Raw genomic sequence first — 24,393 nt, 5'->3', positions numbered from 1 at the left:
TACACTGTGAGCATGCCGAATGGGCAATGCCTTTGTGGAGTGGTGTGGATGGAAGATAGGGGGGGAGAATGAGGCGTGCATGAAACGACGGTGAGTGCATGTGCGTCAAGGCAAGGGTAGGGATGTGGGACAATGACTGTGACGGTACAGAAGGTTATATCTTCTCCTTTTCCCCTGTACTACTCCTGTAGGTCAGCACCCACCAGAAGAAGGAGATTTGGTGTGCCATCGCCAAGGAAGTCTGGGTCCTGGGGGTCCACCACAGGTGGAGCACCCACTGCCGTAAAAGATGGGAGGACATTCGCCGCTGGAGCAAGAAGACGGCGGAGGCCCAGCTGGGGATGGCCTCCCAACGTGGGAGGGGTGCCCGTCGCACCACGACCCCCCTGATGTTCCGGATCCTGGCGGTGGCGAATCCAGAGTTGGATGGGCGCTTGGGGGCATCACAGCAGCCACAAGGGGGTGAGTACACTCTCATTCAGCTGATTCTGCGTGCAGTGGAGGTGTCTGGGTGGGGGAGGTGGGCTGTGAGTTCCCCTATGCCAGGGCGAGTTTAGTAGGCAAGGTCCCGTCGTAAGGCAGGCCATGTGGCACCCCACCCCACCCCACCTGTGTTAAGAGCCAACTACACCTAGTCAGGCTCCTGTGACTTCCATGTGTGTAGCAATCAGGCATAGGCCTTGTAACCCATGTCCCTGTGATTAATTAGGGAACTCAAAGTGCATGGCGTAGCGCAGGGGGCTTCTGTGTCTGTGGTGTCCGCCAACGGTAGCGGTATTGCATGCACTCAAAATGTCTTTCTTCTGTCTTCCCCCCCTTTTTGTGGTCTCCCTGTTCTTGTGTGCATTAGCATCATCAGGCGGAGGAGCAGTGGCACCGGAGCAGGAGGGAGCTGCATCCCATAGGGCTCTGGTGGGACAGAGGGCGAGGGGAGCTCCACTGCAGGGACAGGAGCTGAGACCAGCGACATGGACTCCTCCTCTGATGGGAGCTCCCTTGCGGTGGCGGGCCCCTCTGTGCCCACCGCATCTACAGGTACAGCCGCCACCCCCCCTACCAGCACCGCCCTCCCAGCAGCCCCTCAGCATGTCCCTCGTGGCCGCTCACCCAGGTGGGTGGGCATCTCCTTTGCCCCAGGCACCTCAGCCTCAGCCCCTGCCCCCTGCGGCCGTCAGTGAGGAGGCCATTGACCTCCTCAGGTCCCTCACCGTTGGGCAGTCTACCATTTTGAATGCCATCCAGGGTGCAGAGAGGCAGTTGCAACAGACCAATGCATACCTGGAGGGCATTCATTCTGGCCAGGCATCCCAACAGCGAGCTTTTCAGAATCTAGCCTCAGCACTGATGGCAGCCATTGTCCCTGTGTCCAGCCTCCCCCCTCCAACCTCCCTCTACCCAGACCCAAACCCCTATACCTCAGCCTATCCCAAGCACACCATCAGACCAGCATGCACACACCTCAACACACAAGGAAAGCTCTGGCAAACATAAGCACCACACATCCCACAGGCACTCACACAAGCATCACACCCATGCACACATACCAACATCCACTGCCTCCACTGTGTCCCCCTCCTCCACGTCTCCCTCCTCCCTCCCTGCCTCATCTCTACTCACACCTGCATGCACTACATCTTCAGCCTCTACGTCCATCACCAGCACACCCATCACCACACCCCGCTCACTTGCACTCGCCCCCCCCACTACCATTCACACATCCCCTGTATCCTCTCCCAGTGTGTCTGTGAGCCCACCTCCCAAGGTACACAAACGCAGCCACACACCCACCCAACAGCCATCCACCTCATGACAGCCTCCAGCCCATGCACCTTCACCCAAAGTCAGCAAACGTACACCTCTTCCTCTACCCCCAAACCCCCTCCATCTACCCGTCCCAGTGTGTCCCAAAAACTTTTCCTGTCCAACCTTGACCTCTTCCCCTCACCTTCCCCACCCCATCAGTCCCCTAGGGCCCACCTTTCCAGGTCCCAACCCAGCACCTCAGCCACAACATTAGTGAGAACAGTGGTGTCAGCAGTAACCGGCTTCTGGAGTGCGCCAAGCAGCAGGGCAGCCAGTGTGCCAAGGAGCCAGACCACGGACAGTCCCCCAACTCAAAAGCATAAAAAGTTGGCCAGTGCCCAGCGGGAGAAAGGCAAAACATCTACCACCAAAGCCTCTCCCAGGAGTACAGTTGGGAGTGGGAAGACAGCTGCACCACCATCCAAGGTGGGGAAGGGGCACAGAAAGACAGGCAAGTCGCCGAAAACCTGCACGGCGGACAGGACCGCCACCAGCACCGCTGGCAAGGACACCGCCACCACCAGCACCGCTGCCAAGGACACCGCCGCCACAAGCACCGCTGGCAAGGACACTGCCTCCACAAGCACCGCTGTCAAGGACACCACTGCCACCAGCACCGCTGCCAAGGACACCGCCGCCACAAGCACCACTTCACAGGACACCGCCGCCACCAGCACCACTGCCAAGGACACCGCCGCCACCAGCACCACAGGCCAATGAGCGCCAAATGCTCCGACGCTACTGGGGCCTCCCCGAGCAGGATGAAGCACTCTGGGCACCAAGCCCCTTCCAGAACCAGTGGAGTATCCCATCCACTACCTCAGTCACGGGTGAGTAGCGCGCTCTATACATTTTTTTGATTGATTGATTGATTTGTACCGCCGTGGCGGTCGGAGTGTTAAAGTGGCTGTCTATGTTGGCGGTTTCCGCCACTGTCGTGATTCCAGTTTTTTTACTGAAGGCCTGTTGGCGGTTTTACCGCCACTTTAACACTGACCACCATAGTCTTAAAGCACACAGGAACATATTCTGTTGTCTCAGTGAATTATATACATGATTGAAGAATTGGAGCAGGAGAATGAATTAGCCTAGGGTATGCAAAAGCTGCTGAGAGATCTTTGGAGCAGAACACAACTACACATGCATTCAGGAATAATAAGTTCATTTGTTAAGCTTTGTTAGAGTTGAAATGAAGAATGTGTGAGAAATAGGTTAATGATTTAACGGTCACCGGTGATGTGATTTTGCAACAAGTATGTAATTACTAAACTTACTTGTAGTATCTTGTAAATATCATTATCTAGTTTACAGCAGTTTGGTATTCTTATGACAGGAAATGGAGAAAGTAGCATGGTGGTATGTTCTAGATTCCGGAGTTCTACTGGAGTTTGGGGACAGTTGGAAGATGCTGGGAAGCTGGATTGATGGATGAGATGTTTCTCCTACAAATAACCTGCTTAATTGTACTGAACTGTGCATCTTTATGACACTCATGTGATTTTTCAAAGAGTATGTAATTGCTTAACTGACTGATTAACATTTTGTCATTGTTAGCACTGCTATATATGTGGTTGCCTATGAAGCAGCAAATTGAGACAAGCTGTTTACCTGTGTGGGTATAACTACTCTCCCTGCCGTGACAGTAAAAAGCTGTGTTTTACCTTGCAAAGAGGAGTCCTGTTTTTTCTATCTTAAGTTTCCTCATAACACTACATCTATTTTGTGTGTTTGCTATCAAGCCTGGATGTCAATAAGTTTAGATTACTTTGCTGCTTAGTGTAGAACACTTACCTTCCTCAAGTAGTGAAGAATCCACTTTCTTCCATATGGACAAAAACTACCCTCACTACCCAGTTGAACAGGAGAAGATTTGGACATATTAGATTTACTATTTCACATTATTATTCTCTACCAATTTTTCCATATGGCTGCTAGATGTGCAATATTTAAAATCAGATAACTCATAGAATAGGAAAATATACCCTGTCTTAGTGAGGTCTTTGCCAAGACTTTTCCTTGGCATTGAGATAGCGTCTGGACATTTTTCTCCCGCTTACCAAACCTAGCCTCTTCTCCATACATTCCAGTGGCTTTAGGTCTTGCCAAAGTTATCCTTGATATCCATGAGTGAGTAGCTGCCCTGTGATAATTTCAGTACCTGAAGTAACTTCAGGAAGTCACCAGACCACAGGAAACCTGCCAGCCAATGGGCATTGTGAAGAATACTGGTGATAATTGTTATTTATTGTAAAACATTAGGTTGTTGGTTGACTGAGGTATACGCCCTGGTCAAGCTGTAACCACAAACCTTGTCAGGGTTAGGCAAAAGTAATCCATAAATTAACCCATGCTCAACCCTCAGGTAGCTTGCCACAGAGCAGTCAGGCTTAAATCAGAGGCAATGTGTAAAGTATTTTTGCAACTCTTCAAACAATAACACAGTAAATACATGCAACAAAAGGGAACCCACGACAGAAGTAGACAAATAGGGTCCTTTCTAATAAATAAAACAAGACCAAAGTGACAAAAATCCAAATAGATGAACCAGAGATAGCACCAAAAGTTGTAAAGTGGCAACTGTGGATATCTTGTTGCGCCAGACCAGGCCAAAGTCACAAGTTCCGTTCTACAGCAATGGAGTGTGGGCTGGCAACAGGGATCCAATTAGGCCCGCAAAAAAGAATACCATAAATCCTGGTTGCAGAACGTTGTGTGGATACCCAGAGAAGATGCATTGCTCAGTCAAAGCAATAAGCTGGCATCAACGTTGAGAATCCCATCAACAATGGTTTGCAATGCAAAGTTTGGAGAAGGGGATGCATTGCAAAGCAAGGGTGATGCACTGGTTCCAAGGAGCTGTGAAGCTGCAGTGCCACATTCATATCATTATTGAGACTACTGTCCATGAGAGGACCTGCACCAAGAATGTGTCATGCAGCGGCGCTACTGAAGGCAATGTGGCTGCAGCAATGAAAGTCTTTGCTACAAGTCTAGTCCATGCAGCAGGGGAGATACATTAGATCAGCTCAGGGCTGGGCTTCACAGCAGAAGAGATGCTTCGGTTCCACTGGATCCGCAGAGGCTATCAAAGTACCTCAAGCCCACTTCCAAGGGTCCAGGCATGGGGTGGCACCACATGGCAAGGAAGGCACAGATGGCAGTGTCCAGGTGCAGCTGCAAGATTGTTGGAAGCCTATTATGTCCCTGAAGCTTCATTTCAGGAGGCCAGCCAACTAGCCTTTAGAGTCACTCTGGGTTATGGATTCTGGGTTCAAGAGATCCAAGTTTAGTCCTACTTATTCAGGCAAGAGGACAATAGGCAGCAGGTCAGCACAGCAAAGCAGGATTCCAGCAGAGTCCGGCCCAGCAGAGTGGCAATCTGTCAACATCACAGCAGTCCTTCCTGGGAGAGTATCCACAGGGCCAGAAGTGTACTGAAGTAGAGATGTCGTAGGTCCTTCTTTTATACACAGTTGTGCCATTGAAGTAAAGAGATGCTTCTAGAGGCATGCCTTTGAAGAGCACAGATGTTTCACCTTCCTGCCCTGGCTCCAGACTGACTACAGACCTTTGTGTGGAGACATGACACAGCCTATCCAGGTTTAAGTAAGGCTGAGCCCAGCTCCTCCCTTCCATTCCGCCAGGGATGACAAATCCAGTCACACCTAAGCTCCCATTGTGTGTGGCAGTCTAGACGGAATACACAAAGTCCAACTGCCAACTACACCCAGCCATGTGACCACAGACTGGCGGCAGGTACTAAATGGCTAAAGCAAAATTGCCAACTTTCTAAAAGTGGTATTTTCAGAATTATAGATCAAAATCCGACTTCCCCATAAGTTAGGATTTTAAATTAGGATCCCAGAGACACCAAACATTAACTGCTTTTCTCTTCCTTTTTGGAAATTACACTTGTAAAATGTCATAAGGTAACTCCAATGTTATCCTAATGGAGAGAGAGGCCTTGCAGTGGTGAAAAACAAATGTAAGAGTTTTTCACTACAAGGGCATATACATTGCATCCTGCTCTCTGAGCTGTCCAGGGACTATACTAGGTTTGATTTATGTGTATTAAAACGGAAGGCTGGGGCTTGGCAAAAAGGTTCATTTTGTCAGGTTGAAATAGCAGTTCAAAACTGCACACAGGCTCTGCAATGGCAGGTCTGAGACATGTTTGAAGGGTTTCTCAAATGATGGCACAATCAGTCATGCAGGCCACCTAGTAGCATTTAATTTACAGGCCTTGGGTACTTGAAGTACCACTTTACTAGGAACGTATATGTAAATTAAGTATGTCAATTGGGGATAAGCCAAGATTACCATGTTTAGAATAAACAGCACCTGCACTTTAGCACTGGTTAGCAGTTGTAAAGTTCTCAGAGTTCTAAGACCGACAAAGACTGGGCCAGAAGAATATGACGGAGGAAGGTTAAAAAGTTGGGGAGAAGACCGCCCTAAGGCTGACATCTAATTTGTGCACCCCCAGATTAAAGTGGGGAGAATGCCACAACACCTTGGGAGTTACCATCACTAAGGTGGAAGGAACTGGATAGACCATCAGCATTGGCGTGGTCTGACCCAGGATGGTTTTCTACCGTAAAGTCCTTTCCCTGTTGGGAGATGGACAACCTCAAGAGTTTGGGATTTTCACCCCTCATTTGCATGAGCCCCCTGAGTGGTCTGTGTTCTGTCTGAACCCAGAAGTCAGTCCTAAACAGGTATGGTCTCAGCTTTTTCATTGCACAGACCACAGCAAAGGCCTCCCTTTTCGATCACACTCCACTTCTGTTCCTGTGGAAGTAACTTCCTGCTAATGATGGCTACTGGTTGGTCTAGGCACTCCTCATTTAACTATGCTAACATCACCCCATACCATGCTCTGTACGTCTGTCTGCACTTTGAATTGCCTAGAGAAGTCAGGAGCTGTGACTACGGTTCTGTACACATGGCCTCTTTGAGGACTTTGATTGAGTATTTTTTATTCTCTAAATCGAGGCCAATGAACCTTTAGATCCGTGCATAAGGGGTAACCAGGGAATCAGCCAACAATTAACCAACATTTAATTTATAGTATTACCAATTTAGCCACACAATGATAACTCAAATCGGATATACAGTCAAAAGATTTATTACAAACTAACACTCAGGTTCCGGTAAACAAATCTCATGAAAATGCTGTAAAGATACAATATTATCATAGAGCAAATGAATGCTCTAAAGTAATTTACATGTGACGTACCAAATACTATGTAACCGCAATACAAAATATAAACAACAGAATCTGGTGTTCCGAAAACAATTGCTAGTCATTTCTCTTATACATTATTGAAAGTCGAAAGAATCTAAATAAGTTAACTAGGGGCAATTTGGGGCAAATCCCCATTAACCTAAACTATTAAAATTTAATCTTACTAAAAAAAAAAGAGGGCAAAAAGAGAAGGGCAATATTAAGACAAAAGTAATTTGGAAAAATGGTGACAGAATTTGAAAGAAAGGCATCTGGGAAAGGGAAGGTGTCAAAATTTCAGAAGCTCAGTCTAGAGTCTCCTTTGGAGGTAAAGTGTAAGCCTAAGCGACACTCAGCAAAATATGGGGAATGGAAAAGGGGAAAGTCAAAGGTCTGCACCTCTCAAAGTCCAAGGGAATCTGCCTTACTATCAATCAGTGAAAGTCCTAGTTAACAGCAGTGGTGACTGCTGTTCAAGAGCACAAGAGGCGTTGCCCTGCCACCCTCCAGGGAGAGGGAAGAACAGGAAAAAAAACACAGAGCAGCTGAAAAGAAATTACTGCTCAGAGACAGTGTGCTAAGTCTCCTAGGTGAACTTTGCAGATGTCCTACTGCGCAAGTGCCAGCCGGGTGAGGTTTTCTTCGACCTGAAGGTACGAGATACAGCAGTGAAAACATCAGCGAGGAAGTGCTGAAATGGAAAGCAAGTGATCCAGTTGCTTTTAGGTTGCATGAACTGTGGCCTGAGGAGGAGGTGGCAAAGCTCCATTTACTCCAAAGCCTGGGGGTGGGGCAGGCTAGGGAAGACAAGGAGGGAGTGGGTAGTAACAATTTGTTGATCATCACAGAAGGGCAGGCTGTAGGAGGGTTTCAGGGGCAGCTCTCCTTGATGTAACATGGTTTAATACTGCAGTTGGTTTCACTTTGAAAAAAACATTATGGAGCTGAGCATGACAGAGTGCTCCTTATCTTGACTCCATGGAAGCCCAAGAGAAGGAAGGAACCAAAAATAATTGCACTAGTGAACGAAGGGGCAAGCATACAGTTAAGCTTCTGTATCAGGTCCATAGTCAGCCTCTGCCCCCCACCCCATCCATCTCCCTGCTTTAGCAGCTGCGGGTGGGGTGGGGTTCTTGATGTGCCTCTTTTGTCTGTAGATTGGCAGACAATGGCTCATTATTAACTTGGGAGGGTGAGTGTTAAAAATGGGGTCTCTAGTTGGTAGTGGTTTGCACCCTGTTGAAGTAGGGATCCTCACTCTAGTCAGGTAAGCGTGCCACATAGCTAAGGTAAACCCTGCTCACCCCCTTGGCAGCTTGGCACAAGTAGTCAGGCTTATCTCAGAGACAATGTGTAAAGTATTTGTACACACACACACACAGTAAAACAGTGCAAACGCAACAAAAGGACTTCACACCACATAGCCAATATTTGCCTGAGTGAAACAAGATCTAAATGACAAAAATCCAACATACACATGTAAAGATATCATGTTTTTAAAGGTTTCAATAAGTTTTAACCCATAAGAATCAATGGTTGTATCTTTTTAGCACAAACTACCTGGGATGCTGTACTGCCATTTGATAAGTTTTGTTTTGACCAATGACTTTGTGTTTCACCACTGCGCATATTAGTTGCTCAATGTTCACCAGTAGCACATGGTATGTTTTGTTCAGTTTAGCCGCCTATGGGCTTTGACATTGCATTAGTCATTACATTCTGTATTCTGCCTATTGGCTTTGACATGGCATTAGCCATTGCTTTCTGTATTCAGTTTAGCCGCCTATGGGCTTTGACATTGCATTCTGCCTATTGACTTTGACATGCTATTAGATATGCTGCCTATGGGCTTTGACATGATATTATATATTGCATTTTGTATTCAGCTCAGCTGCCTATTGGCTTTGACATGATATTATACATTGCATTTTATATTCAGCTCAGCTGCCTATTGGCTTTGACATGATATTATACATTGCATTTTGTATTCAGCTCAGCTGCCTATGGGCTTTGACATGATATTATACATTGCATTTTGTATTCAGCTTAGATGCTTATTGGCTTTGACATGACACTAGACATTGCATTTGATACTTAGGTTAGCTGCCCATTGCCTTTAACGTGGAGTTAGACATTGCAGTTGAGAATCCAAGCTGTATTTTTCCAAGCTGTGTTTTTGCACCAGAGAACCAAGATGTTTTTCTCACAGTAGACTAGACATGATAAGAGAGAGTACATGGGTGTTGTTTTTTCTTCGCTTGAGCTTGGGAACAGGAGTAGTCTTGGAGACCTGGCCAGTCTCCAAAAGGCTTGCTCAGTTTCCCAGGTCTGAGAGGAGGGGGCACACCTTTGTAACAAATGTAACAGGCTGCAGAGAGTCAGATTCAAATCTGCCGGACCTCGTGCTGGAGCTTGGCGCCAGCTGCCAGCAATCCCGTGTGGGTAGATGAATCTCTTTCTCGCGGCTGACAGGGGTCATCAGCTTGCAGACCTTAGAAAGATGAAGCTGTAGATAGTTCCCACACGGTGAAGTATTTGTTTTGCTTTGCATTCAATATCTTATAAATATAACCTGCTGTGTATATTGCAAACTGATATATTTTGTTTGATTAACGCGGACTTGAAAGCTACTAATTCGTCATTCATAAATATTGTGGTTGGGGAAGAATTAACAACAATAAAAGTCTTCTTTGACCTCAGAAGTGCATTTCTGTTGTGTTATGTTAGTGCTTAGAAACTAGATAAGAGGAAAGCACTACAGATGCATCAAAAATAAAGATGATGTGGGCCACAGGTGTGGTGAGGTGACGAAAAGCAAAGCAATGCATGGGTTCCTTACTGCACAGGGGAGGTAATGTGTTGATGCATTCCTCTCAGGAGGGGCAATGCTTTGGTTTCTTACTGGCAGGGGAGGTGATGTGTTGTTTCCCTCGCAGGAAAGACAATGCGTCAACTTCCAGACACACAGCCTCAATTCATTACTGAGGAGCAGGGTCAATGAGAAATCGATGCCGAGGGATGATGCATGCAAAATCCAGACACGCTGTGTGGATAGAGCATTGGTGAAACAGGTGCTGTGTTGATTCTGCAGCTGTGAGACCGGCGCTTCATTGATTCTTCAGCTGCAGGACAGGCGATGCATCATTTTTTCAGCTGCAACACGTCACTGCGTAGATTATTTTCTTCTTCAAGTCACCAGCTTACACTTCCAGTGGCCCAGGGACTGGAGTTAGAAACGTTTGGCAAGTCAGGACTCCCAGCAGGAGAGCCGAGGCATTGGCAGATGATGTCTCTGATGTCCCAGAGACTTCATAACAGGAGGCAAGTCCTTGGAGAACCTTTGAAAGCAGATATAGAAAGCAAAGTCCAGTCCTTTCACTCCCAAGATAGAAGCAGTAAGCAGCAGGCCCGCACAACAAAACAACAGGCAGAGTGGCAGCACCTCCTACAGCATCATCTAGCTCTTCTTCCTGGCATAATGTCTTCAGTCCAGAAGTAATCTAACTTTGTGGGGTGAGAGGTCCCCACAGTCCCCCAGCACTTATACTCATTTCTGACTTTGAAGTAGGCACTTTTCAAAGAGAAGTCTTTGTAGTGCACAAGACCATGCCTTTCCCTTTTCTGGCCCCAGACACACTCCAGGGGGTTGGAGACTGTTCTGTGTAAGGAGAGGCACAGCCCTATGAGGTCCAAGTGTCAGCTCCTCCTACAACTCTAGCGCAGGAAGACCCATCAGGAAATTCAGGGCACACCTCAGCTCCCTTCGTGTGACTGTCTAGGGTGAATTCACAAACAGCCCAACTGTCATTCTGTCCCAGACATGTATTCCAAAGACAGGCAAAGGCACAGAATGGTTAAGCAAGGAAATGCCCACTTTCTAAAAGTGGCATTTTCTTTTCTTTAACTGTTTTATTTGCATTTTGTATGAACACATTATCATGCCCCTTTGGGCACCGAGACAGCAAAAGCATTGCTATAGCAGGACACAACCACAGAAGATCAAACCAATGTCTAGCATAAATTGAGGGCAGCATTACTATCTCAGTCAGGTCTAGCAATACAAACATTCCACAATACCATTCACATACAAATGTCCCTGTCTTCCCAGTTATGCATATGTTACATATCATAAATGGCTTTCCAGGGGCCCATACCTTAGTGAATTTTCTTAGAAAACCACAAGTCTGATAAGTCACTCTCTCTGCAATCATGTAGAGATCCATCCCTGCTCTCCATTCCGCCAATGTGGGGGCTCAGGGGACCCCCAGTGTCTTGCCTTGCCTCTCTTGGCCACCACCAGGCCCAAGCTGCAAGGGAGGAGTTTAGGGTGGGGCAGATCTATTTCAGTTGGGATGCCTAATAATACATAGCGTGGGTCGGCTGGAATTTGCACATCAAGTACCTCTCCGAGTTCTCCTAAGATATTAGACCAGTATATATGAATATATGAGCATGTCCATAATGTGTTCATAACGGTGCCCATGTCTGCCCCGCAATGCATGCAAGTGGGAGATAGGGCCCTCCCCATTTTGTGGAGTCTTACTCTGTCATAATATGTTCTATGCAGAATTTTGAATTGTATCAATTGTAATTTGATGCGTCTGGCTACTTTGCGTGGGTGCATGAGGGCAATCTCCCAATCAGTGTCATCTAGGGATCCCAGATCATCCTCCCACCTCTCTCTCAAGCATCATAGTGTATCAGGCATGTTGTTATTCAATGTTTTATATGTCCATGAAATTGATTTCTCTGCTATTTGGCCCATATGGAGCCTCCCATCCAGCTGGGCATATTCTGGGAGGTCCATTATATCTAGGTGCTCTGCCTGCTAGGCATGTTTTAATCTGATATAGTGATATTGTTGCATCTGTGTGAGATGATATCCTTCCTGTAGGGTGGCAAAGGTTTTCAATACTCCCTCATGTATGAGGTCCCCTAACTTGGAGATACCTAGTTTGTCCCAGGCCTGAAAGCCCCAGAGTTTTCCTAGCTCTCTCACGTAGGTATCCTCCCACAATGGAGTTCCCTGGGTGAGTTTTTACATGCCAACCCATCCGTCTCACTGCTTTACGTAGTGCTTCTCTCATTAATTGTGTAGGCACTAGGAGTGATTGCTGCCCTTTCTCACCATACAAGTAGGTCAAGTGTGACTTACGTGTAAATTGACTCCTCTCTAAGAAGTATTTTGGATGGTTCCCAGGTGTGTCTTCCCAACTATGTATTGCTATGAGGTGTGCAGCCCAGTAATTTGCTCTAACGTCAGGCACTGCTATCCTCCCATTATAGGAGTTCCGCTGAAGCGTTTGTAAGGATACTCTAGGGTGTTTGCCACCCCAGAGGAATGTACGAACCACCCAATCTCAGTCGTGGCTTGCGGGTATTAAAAGGGGCAGTGCAGCGTGTGGCAGAGGGCTTAAGGGAGATGAGTGGGCGAATAATTATTAAGTTAAAAAAATGTAAAAAATAAAAGCGTACCTGCCTCGCTGCTGCTGCAGCGCTGCACCTCTTTCCTTTGTTCCCTCCAGACACAGGCTCCCAGCCTGTAAGCCTGTGCAGGCTCTCTCCAGCCTGGCAGCAGTGGGCCGGGCTGGAGACATCCTACTGCTAATGTATGTTTGGCCAGCCTGAGACAGCCAGCCAAACACACATGCACACTGAGGGGAGTGCACAGTGCACTCCCTTCATCCCCATCATACCCCATGGCACGCTCCTTTAGGAACCAAACGATAATAAACATGGTTTATCATCATTTGATTGTTAAAGGTTTGTAGCAGCTGCTGCTGGTGGAGGGTCAACGCTCCTCCGCAATAAAGGAGGAGCTGGAGCTGCCAGATCTATCTTGTCGAAAATCTCCTGAGATAGGCCCACATAAGTATTCTAGAGGGAATGTAATCATTTTGGTAGAGAAATCATCTTATGCTTTGCTGTTCTACTGAACAGTGTTACTGGTAGCTTCTCCCATTGTTCCCGGTCTTTATGGAGCTCATTAAGGACCCTCAGGATTTTGCACCCTCAACACTTATCATGGCCAAGGGATACATAAATCCCTAGGTAAGTGAACCTATCTTTATCAATGCGCAAATTATCTGGGGTTCGATCTGTTCACAATGGCTCCCTACTCAATAAAGGCTCGACTTGGTCAAATTAATCTTGTGTCCCAAATAGGACCCATACTCCTCAAATGAGGCCAGAATCTGGGGTAGTGACATTCTAGGATGAGTGGTCTACAAAAGCACATATTCTACACACAATGAGATCTTTTCTGCTTCCCCCCTGCCCTCATGCACGTGAAAGCCTGAGATACCCGGATGCATAGGTACTATACAGGCCAGTGGTTCAATTGTGTGGGCAAAGGTGAGAGGGAACACCCTTGATGAGTGCCTCTCGCAATGGAAAACTCCACCGACTGTCCCCCATTCACCCTAACTGTCGCTACTGGTTCCGTATACAGTAACATGATCCACTCTTTGAATTTTGGTCCAAAGCTGAATTTCTCTGGCATTTTCATCATGAATGGCCAGTAAATCATGTCAAACACTTTGTGTGCATCCAGAGCTAGCAAAATGTGGGGTTCCTCGCGTCTCCTGACAGCATTCATCCAGTAATGAAGTCTACAGAGATTTAGCTTTGTGGACCTCTTGGGCATGAAGCCCGTCTAGTCTTGATGGATCAAGGATGATATGTCTGCCACTAATCGGGCAGCAAGTACCTTAGCCAGAATTTTCCTCTCTATGTTCAAGAGCGAGATCCGGTGGGAGGAGTTACACTCCCAAGGGGGCTTCCCTTCTTTAGGTATTACTACTATTGTGGTCCTTCTCAAATCCCACAGAAGCAATCATGTCTCTCTGCCCTCCTGATACACACAAAGAAGGTAGAGGCCCAAAATGTCTGTGTTTTTCTTAAAGAGTTCAACTGGAAGGCAATTCGACCCAGGTGTCTTGCTTGGTTGCATTGTGGCTATAGCAGCCTTGATTTCTGAGAGATCTATTTCCGTTTCTAGGGAATCACTGTCTTCTGCTGAAAAACCCAGCAGTGGAATCCTCTCTAGATAATTCTCAGTTAGAGACACATCTGCAAGTAAGTTCCTACTGTAGAGTTCCTTATAGAATGCTGTAAATGCATTAGCGATCTCTGAGTCAGTATTTAAGTGGGCCCCCGTTTCCCCTCAATGGTATCTACCCATCGCGCCTCCATTTCATGTCAACCCAGACAGGCTAAAAGTCTATCTGCTCTGTCTCCCGCTTCATATAGGCGGTGCTGTGTCACCAGATTTTGAGATTTTGCCTCTTGTTGTGCTAATGCATGATACTTCTTCTGCAAGAGTAAGAGATTGTGTAGGATATGTGGGTCCAGAGTGGCACCTAGGTTCTTCTCTAGATCAATCAATTGTCTTTCCATAGTCTCCATGTCCCGCCTTTCTTGCTTTCATTTTTGTGCTATGGTATTTTCAGCCCTATCTCTGAGAATGGCTTTCTACACCTCCCAAAGTATAATCGCAGAGGTCACTGAGGTGGTCATTACAAATATGGTGAAAAACACCTCACTGCCGGCTGTGGCCTTAACTACCACCAACAGGCTGGCAGTCCAGTCCGCCAAATAATGAATCCAATGAGAAACAAGTAGTGGGACATCAACCCACCGCTGTTTTGGTAGTTCTGCCGACAACGGGGGAGGCCGCCCTCAAGCCAGCTGGAAAGGCCCTACCCTCCTACCAAATTATGAAACACCACACTGCCATCAGTTCCAGGGCGGGAACCACTATCAGGCAAAGCGTGGTGGAAACTACCCATATAAAGGGAAACACTCACCGGAAGTACAGAACAAGCCGATACAGACATGGAGTGAGAGTTGGAAATAATACCAGTACTTCTCCTTGCCATATTCCTCCAGGACCGTCACCGACAATGAAGACCACAACGGTAAGTACCGCAGCCTAGTACACATGGGTATAAAGGGCACAGTTACACACCCACCCCACCCACACTGCAACGCACTACCAACTCCTCCCACCATCCCAAGCCATACATACCATAACAAGATGTACTTACCAGACACAAGCCAAGAAATACCTGCACCAATGCATACACCTGTGCACACCACACCGCCACAGTGAAACACTGCACAACCTCTCTATATTGTGGCAACAGCTCTGCTGGGCACTCAAATTAAATTTTAACAAAGAAAATGAATGTTCAAACAAGGCCATTGGCCAGTCCATTTCAGAGTCCCGAAAGGTCAAATATAGCCTACACTTTACCCCTGCGGTGGTAAAGGAAGCTCCACTGAGAAGGGGCATAAATGGAGCAGCCAGGCACCTCAGGGAACAGGGGCAGGGGTGGCGGGAATGGGGACTCAGGTCTTGAAGGGGGGGTTTTGGATTTATGTTTAGGAGGTGGAGAGTGTTTGGGCTTGCCCTTGGAAGGAGGGGGAGCGGGCCTGAACTGGAGGCTGGCAGAGGGACCTGGGGCAACATAGGGCATCTTCCTCACTGGGGAAGGGGCACAGGAATGGGAAGGGCAGATTGGGATGGACTTAGACGAAGAAGGAGTGGACTGGGCTAGGGCATGGGAATGTTTAGGGACAAGTCAAGGTGGGCCAGTGGGTTGAAACAAGTCAACACAGGAGAGGAAAATATTCTTAGTGCAGTTGGAGGGGATTTGGAGCCAGGTCTGGGAGTGGAGGTTGAGGGAGTGGTGGTATGAGGTGTAGGTGTGCTGGACGTGGATGAAGGTGCCTGTTTAGTATGCTTATGTATGGTGGATGTGTGTGGTGTGGATGAGTGTGAATGTTTTGGGAGGAGTGGGGTGGACAGAGAGGGAGAAGACAGGCTGCCACTGTAGATGGATGTTGTGTGGGTGTCTACAGATCAGGTGAGTATACTGCTAGTGTCTGTGAATGTAGTCGTGGTAAGTGCAGGTGTGGTACCTGGGGTGTATGACTGGATGTCAGCTATTGTGGTGACTGCAAGAATGGGGGCAGCAGCAGTGACTGAGGGTGCAGTGCATGTGGGTGTGCATGGTGAGGTGATAGACAGGGAGGAGGGGGAGGCTGACACAGTGGGGGAGGAGAATGTTATTGTGTGTGCTTTGGTATGATGGGTGTGTGCCTGCCTCTGGTGGAAAGTGTGGTGCTTGTGTTTCTCTGTGTGCTTCTTGTGTGTTGATCTGTGTGCATAGCTGTCTGTATGTGTGCTTGGGATGGGTGAAGGGAGTGAGGCGCTGGAAGGGGTACAGGTGGTGGGAGGTGGGCAGAAATACCAGGTACACTGGCTTCCATCAAAGAGGAGGCTAGAGCCTGAAAAGATCTCTGTAGGCCAGACATAGCACTGTGAATGCCTTCCAGGAATGCATTGCATTGCTGCATCCGGGATGCTAGCCCCTGGATGGCAATTACAATGGTTGTCTGCCCTACAGAGATGGTTCTCAGGCTTTCAATATCCTCCTCCGTGAGGGCAGCAGGACTGACTGGGGCAGGGGATGAGATGCCTGGGGTGAAGGAGACTCCCACCCTCCTGGGTGAGCGGGCACGTGCAACTAAGAGTGAAGAGAGCAAATGGGAGGGTAGTGATGGTATGGGGGTGGCAGAAGATGACAAAGAATGGGTAGGCCCAGTAGCATCTGCCACCACCAGGGAGCTGCCATCGGAGGAGGTATCAGAGTCACAACCTCCAGTGGTAGTTAGCTCCCCTGTGGTACTCCCCTCGCCCTCCAACTCACTAGTCCCCTTGACGTTGGTTGACTTTGCCTCCTTGGAACCGTGGGCTTCTGCTTCCCCACTCGCTGCTGCCTCAGCTCCCTTGCCAGATGATGCTAATGTACACAGGGACACAAGAGCACAGGGGTGGGGAAACAAAACAAGACAGAAGTATGTCAATTCCAGGAAATATGTACATGTTGGGACACATACACCCCCACCCTGGTCAGGCACAAACCCTCAGTAGACACAACAGATGTTATGAATGTGCCCCTGACTGGTAGGCATGAGCCCACAATACACTACATTCCCATCCGGAACCACTGCTCTGAAACACTTTGTGAAGGGAACCCATGAGAGACGATGCCAAGCCAACACATCTACAAGTTCATGAGGCTACATTGAATACAATGGTACAAACAGGGCACCCCTTGCAGGCCTACAGACCCTGCCAAAACTAGCTATGACACTATCCCATGGACGTATGGGGGGGCAGGACTGCAGGGACACAACTGTCTATGTGCCTCGCACTACTATGCATGCATCCCTTAGCATCTAACTACACTCATCATAGTGGCATCTCAACAGTGTTGGCACTCACCCCCTTGTGGCTGCTGTTCTGCCTTCAAGCGCCCATCTAAATCCGGATAGGCTACCACCAGAATGTGGTCCATTAGGGGGGTCAGGGTTCGACTGGAACCCCTCCCTCGTTGGGAGGCCTTCCCCAGCAGGGCCTCTCCGGTCTTCCTGGCCCAGAGCTTCAGGTCCTCCCACCACTTCCTGCAGTGGGTGCTCTGCCGGTTGTAGACCCCCCAGGGTCTGCACTTCCTTGGTGTTGGCTTGCCACAGTCCCCTCTTCTGATGAGCGCTGACCTGCATGGGACACACAGAGTAAAGAAACAGATCTCAGTGTGGGTGCCCCATACTCAAATGCCATGCCCGTTCATACAGACATGGCCCATGGAGAAATGCATGTGACCAAATAACAAGCAGAAACTGCCAGACACACTACAGGTGAGCATTCACACAGCGAACACAAACGCATACAGACATCCGCCACATTCACACTCATCTAAGGAGGACAGATAGCAACTCACTTGCTCCTCTGGTCGCCCATACAACTTGGGATATAGGGGTAGGATCCCGTCCACCAGCTTCTCAAGCTCCTCCGTGGTGAAGGCCGGGGCCCGTTCCCCTGTCACACGCTCCATCTCAGGGACCAGAGTCAGGACACAGCAGCACCAACGGGTGGAGTTCAGGAGTCAAGTGTCAAGGATCTGTCACAATGGCAGTAGATGCCATGGAGGTGTGACCGTCACTGCCTGCGGCGATCATGATTGGCCCAGGTTCCCCATTGACAACCATGTAATTCAATGATCAGGTGCACGGCAGTGCCTACCGCAATGACGACTAACACTAGCGGAATTAAGTCACTTCCACACTACAATACCTGGATGGCAGGAGGATGGCATTTTGCTTCCACCACGTCTCCATAGCCTGGCTGTAGGCTGCATCCAGGGCCCCATTCTCTCTCCCCTTCGTCAAGTTCTGACATGAATACTGGTCCCCCACATGTAATCATGGTTGGAAGTATGCCTACACTGTGATGCCAGTATGACTGAGACACCTCACTACACATTTGCCTGACGGACTACCTCATTCTGTATGTGTTACATATGTGTTGCATTGTAGAAATGTATACTGACACCATGTGATGCAAGTGTACGTCAAAACTCATAATATGTTCCTTCATCACCCATAGGTACAGACCCATGTGGTGTGGGAGAGCCCCATCTGTTTACAGACCCATAATAGATCTGGCCACCATGGAGGAACGTCACATCATCATAACTTACCAACTACAATTTGAGCTACGGTCCTTGACCTCTGTGCAGTAATGGATCCTGTACTGAAGCCAGGCAATCGGAATCAGCATGCCACACCTACAACTGTGCAGGTGCTATCTGTGCTCCATTTTTTGGCCACAGGCTCATTTCAAGTAACAGTGGGCATGGCTGCAGGGATATCTCAGCAAATGTTCAGCCACATACTGTCCAATTTCCTGGATGCATTCGTTCAACACTTGCAAAGTTATGTCCAGTTTCCCCAAAGGGCCGATCTCACCACAATCAAATCAGGATTCTATGCCTTTGCTAATATCCCTTATGTGATACATGTCATTGATGGAACCCACATAGCCCTCATACCCCCAAGAGTGAATGAACAGGTATATCGGAATCGTAAAAACGATCACTCCATGAATGTAAAATTGGTGTGTACTGCTGATCAGTACATTTGACATGTCAATGCAAGGTTCCCAGGATCAGTCCATGATTCATTTGTCCTGAGAAACAGCAGTGTGCCACACATGATGGGACAACTACAGGGGGACAGAGCTTGACTCATAGGTGAGTGTGTATGACACTGGATCAGTTACATAGCTGACAGCCAGGCTGTATGCAAGTAACATGCATGTGTTTCAACCCTCTTTTGCCTACTTTTCAGGGGATTCTGGCTATCCCAACATGCAATGGCTCCTGACACCTGTGAGGAATCTCAGGACATATGCAGAGAGGAATTATAATGAGGCCCATGGTCGTACTAGGAAGGTGATTGAGCGCACCATAGGACTCCTGATAGCAAGATTTTGTTGCCTCCATCTCTCTGTAGGATCCCTGTGCTATTTCCCTGAGAATGTGTGTAAGATAGTGGTGGCTTGATGCATGCTACACAACTTGGTTGTGAGAAAAGATATCCCACTTCTGAAAGAGGAGGATGCTTTCCAACCAGCCCTGCCACCACAGAGGAGGGATAAGAGTGATGGTGAAGAAGAGGGGGAAGATATCAACTCCAGAACTCATCTATTCCGCTTTTACTTCCAGTGACTCTCAGGTACATTTCTATGATGCTGATGGCGTCACTGCACTGTTTCAGTCTGACTCATGTAATAAGTACTGTGGTGTCCTTTACCAGTGCAAATGCAAAATCATGATCATGCCAGTGCACGCAATAGGATGTACAGTGTGACACACTTCAGACACTACAGTGTGTGGATCCCCTCCTGCAATAGAAAGTGGCATTATGATGGTAACTGGCTAATACAGTCACATTCACAATTGATCTCTCATATTGATTAAGGACAGATATTTTGAGTGCACAGGTGTATTTATTCAAAGTAAAAAAATCCATGAGTGTTGGGCCAGCGGAAGGGAGTGGGCACATGGTGAACAACATACTCTGGTACAAATACTCAGCTGTTGGTTGCACAGGGGTATCGTCCATTGGGCCATTGGAAGATGGTGAGATGGCAGTGGCATGTCAACTAGGTAGTTCAGTGGCACACAAGGGAGACAGTTCAGGGCAGAGTCCCTTCCTGGCTCTGGTCTTGGTCTTGGCTGGTGTTTCAGTGGGATGCCTGGGTCTGAGGGCACGTTTGCGAAGGTGCAGCTGGGCTGCAGGAGTAGGGGTGCTGGTGTCCTCTGAGTCCTCTGGCAGGGCCACCAGTCCAATGGATGCTACAGATTTAGATGGCAGGGCAGTGCCCTGGCTAGTGTAAGGGGCCTGCAGGTGGGTGGAGGATTCAGGCTGGGTGTTTGTCTGATGCTGCAGCACCCCTGCAATGGAGGCCATGGTGGCATTGAGCTTTTTCCATTGTTCTATGGCCTCCTGGTGGTGTGCTACCTGCAGCCTCTGATTCTGCTGCAAGGTGGCCAGGATCTGGGAATGGTGGTATGCTCCCAGGACCTCTGAAATCACCTCCTGTACTGCTGCATCCATTCTTTGGCCACTCCCCTGGGCTACTGATGCCCTCCCACTGGCCCTAGCCCCCTGTGCCTGTGTCCCCTGCACAAGTCTGGCAGTCCTACTTGTAGTTGGTCCTTCATCATGCTGCCTGGTAGTGGGGGGAGACTCGGGCCTCTGTATATGTGGGCAGCCGGTCCTTGGCGTGGTGACACGGGTGTGGGGTCGTTTGGCCAGAGCTGATGGTGGTGCCTGACTGGTAAGGATGTAAGTGAAGTCCTGGGTGGGGCTTCAGGAGGGTGACTGTCCAGGGGTGTGGGATGGGCCAGGGATTTCCTCTGTGTCCAGACATCCCTCTACACTCCCCTGAGTGGGGCCTCTGTCTTCAGGTGGAGGACTGGCACTCCTTGAGTCTCCGTTGAGGTGGTATGGGTGGTGGTGCCTGTGTGTGAGAGAATAGAGATGTGAGTGTCCTGTACTTTTATGTCGATTGCAGCACTGGTCAGCAGTAATTAATGATTGGATTACCATGTAGTGGTCTGCAAGGTCCCTTTGTGTACATTTAGATGCATTTATTGAGGGGGTGGTGGTGCATTGTTGGTGTTGTAGTGTCACTGGGATTCCATGCATGGGTTGATGACTGTGCACAGGGGTTGCATGGTGATTTGTTTTGGGGATTTTGGTCATGCAGATGACTTGGATGTGAGTGTGTGGGTGTTGTGGACTGGGTAGAAGTTGGGGTCCTGGTGGTAGTGAGAGGGATGGGGTGATAAATGCATTATAGGTGTGGTGACTGTTAAGGTACTGTAGTTGACTTACCCAAGTCCAGTCCTCCAGTGAGTTCAGTGAGGCGCTCTGGGTGCAGGATAGCCAGGACCTTCTCCTCCTAGTCAGTGTATTCAGCAGGAGGAGGTGGGGGACCACTACCAGTCTTCTGTACGACGATGTTGTGCCTGAATGCCATGGAACCAACCTTCCCGCGCAGGCTGTTCCCTCTTTTCCTGATGTCCTTCCTTGTGTGTGGATGGTTTCCCACTGCATTTACTTTGTTGACAATCGTCTGCCATAGCTCCATCTTCCTGGCCACGGGTGTCTGCTGCACCCATGCTCCGAATAGGTGTGGCTCGACCCCGAGTATTTCGCACACCATGGTCCTTAGCTCCCTGTCTGTGAAGCGGAGTGCTTAGGGGGTGTGATGGCGTGTTGTTGTGGGTGGTGTGTTGTAGGTGTATTGGTGAGGGTGTTGTGTGGTTAGGTGTGTGGTTTGTGACGGTGGTTGTGCTATGTATGTGTTTTTGTGGTATATAGTTGTGTGTGACGTGTGTGATTGTTAGTTTTTTGTATGAGTGTTGTGTTGTCAATATCTGTCATGCTATTGGCGTTGCAAAGGATTGTGGAGTGTGTATGTGTGTGTGTAGGTGGCTGGCCTGGCTTGTAGTGGGTACCAGATTTACTTACACCTTGTGCCAGGTCTAGTTATCCCTTATTAGTGTAGAAGAGGTGTTTCTAGCAGCTTAGGCTGATAGAAGGTAGCTATGGCAAAGCAGCTTAGGCTGAACTAGAAGACATGCAAAGCTCCTACTATATCACTTATATCATATGCACAATATCATAAGAAAACACAATACACAGAGTTACTAAAAATAAAGGTACTGTATTTTTATGACAGTATTCCAAAAGTATCTCAGTGAGTACCCTCAGGTAGAAGGTAAGTACTATACACAAGTTATATGTACACAAACCAAAATTAGGTAAGTAAGAGCAAGAAAAGTAATGCAAACAGTGTAGAATTACAATAGGTTGCAATAGGAGCACATAGGGATAGGGGCAACACAAACCATATACTCCAAAGGTGGAATGCGAACCACGAACGAACCCCAGACCTATGTGAGCTTGTAGAGGGTCGCTTGGACTGTATGAAAACAGTGAGGGTTAGAAAAAGACCCCACCCCAAGACCCTGAAAAGTAGGAGTAAAGTACACCTACTACCCCAAGAGAGCACAGAAGTCGTGAAAGGGGGATTCTGCAGGAAGAACAAACACCAGCAATGCAACAACAGTGGATTTCCAGACCTGAGTACCTGTAAGACAAGGGGACCAAGTCCAATAGTCGTGACAGTGTTGAGAGTGGGCAGGAGCCCAGGAAATGGCAGCTGAAGGTGCAAGGAAGCTGCCACCTGTTGGAAGAAGCTTGGAGTTCTGCAAGAAAAAAGAGGACTAGGAATTTCTCCTTTGGAAACTGGATGTTACACGTCGCGATGAAGCTTGTAGAGGTATTCCCACGCAGAAAGACCACAAACAAGCCTTGCTAGCTGCAAGGGTTGCTGTAGAGGTTTTTGGGTGCTGCTGTGTCCCAGAAGGGACCATGATGTCGCCTTTTGGAGGAGGAGACAAAGGGGGTGCCCAGAAGCTCACGGAGCCCTCACAGGAGCAGGCAGCACCCACAGAAGTACCCCAACAGGCACTTAGAAGAAAAATGAACTGGAGTCCATGCGAAGTCACAAAAGGGAGTCCCTTGACGCCGGAGGACAACTCAGAAGGTTGTGCACTGCAGGATGGAGTGCCGGGGACCCAGGCTTGGCTGTGCACAAAGGAAATACTGGAAGAGTGTACAGGAGCCGGAGCAGCTGCAAATCACACGGCACACAGCTTTGCAGTCTAGCGTGGGGAGGCAAGGACTTACCTCAACCAAACTTGAACTGAAGACTCACTGGACTGTGGGAGTCACTCGGACAGAGTTGCTGTGTTCCAGGGACCACACTCATTGGGATGAAAGGGGACCCAGAGGACCAGTGTTGCAGTCTTTTGGTGCCTGCGTTAGCAGGGGGAAGATTCCGTCGACCCACGGGAGATTTCTTTAGAGCTTCTGGTGCAGGGTGAAGGCAGGCTATCCCCAGAGCATGCACCACCCGAAAACAGTTGAGAAAGCCGGCAGGATTGGGCGCTACAATGTTGCTGGTAGTCATCTTGCTACTTTGTTTCGGTTTTGCAGGCGTCCTGGAGCAGTCAGCGGTCAATCCTTGGTAGAAGGTGAAGAGGGAGATGCAGAGGAACTCTGGTGAGCTCTTGCATTTGTTACCTGAAGAATTCCCCAAAGCAGAGACCCTAAATAGCCAGAAAAGGAGGTTTGGCTACCAACAAAGGAGGATTGGTTACCAAGACAGGTAAGAGCCTATCAGAAGGAGTCTCTGACGTCATCCTGCTGGCACTGGCCACTCAGAGCAGTCCAGTGTGCCCCCAACACCTCTGTTTCCAAGATGGCAGAGATCTGGGACACACTGGAGGAGGTCTGGGCACCTCCCCTGGGAGGTACTGGTCAGGGGAATGGTCACTCCCCTTTCCTTTGTCCAGTTTCACGCCAGAGCAGGGCTGGGGGATACCTGAACCGGTGTAGACTGGCTTATGCATAGATGGGCACCATCTGTGCCTATCAAAGCATTTCCAGAGGCTGGGGGAGGTTACTCCTCCCCAGCCCTTCACACCTATTTCCAAAGGGAGAGGGTGTAACACCCTCTCTTAAAGGAAATCCTTTGTTCTGCCTTCCTGGGCCAGGGCTGCCTGGACCCCAGGAGGGCAGAAACCTGTCTGAGGAGTTGGCAGCAGCAGCAGCTGCAGTGGAAACCCCGGAAAGGCAGTTTGGCAGTACCAGGGTTCTGTGCTAGAGACCCAGGGGATCATGGAATTGTCCCCCCAATACCAGAATGGTATTGGGGTGACAATTCCATGATCTTAGACATGTTACATGGCCATGTTCGGAGTTACCATTGTGACGTTATACATAGGTAGTGACCTATGTATAGTGCACGCGTGTAATGGTGTCCACGCACTCACAAAGTCCGGGGAATTTGCCCTGAACCATGTGGGGGCACCTTGGCTAGTGCCAGGGTGCCCACACACTAAGTACCTTTGCACACAAACTTCACTAAGTGA

The sequence above is a fragment of the Pleurodeles waltl genome, chromosome 11 (assembly GCF_031143425.1).
Source record: "Pleurodeles waltl isolate 20211129_DDA chromosome 11, aPleWal1.hap1.20221129, whole genome shotgun sequence".
Taxonomy (NCBI): Eukaryota; Metazoa; Chordata; class Amphibia; order Caudata; family Salamandridae; genus Pleurodeles; species Pleurodeles waltl.
This window is presented reverse-complemented; position numbering follows the sequence as displayed.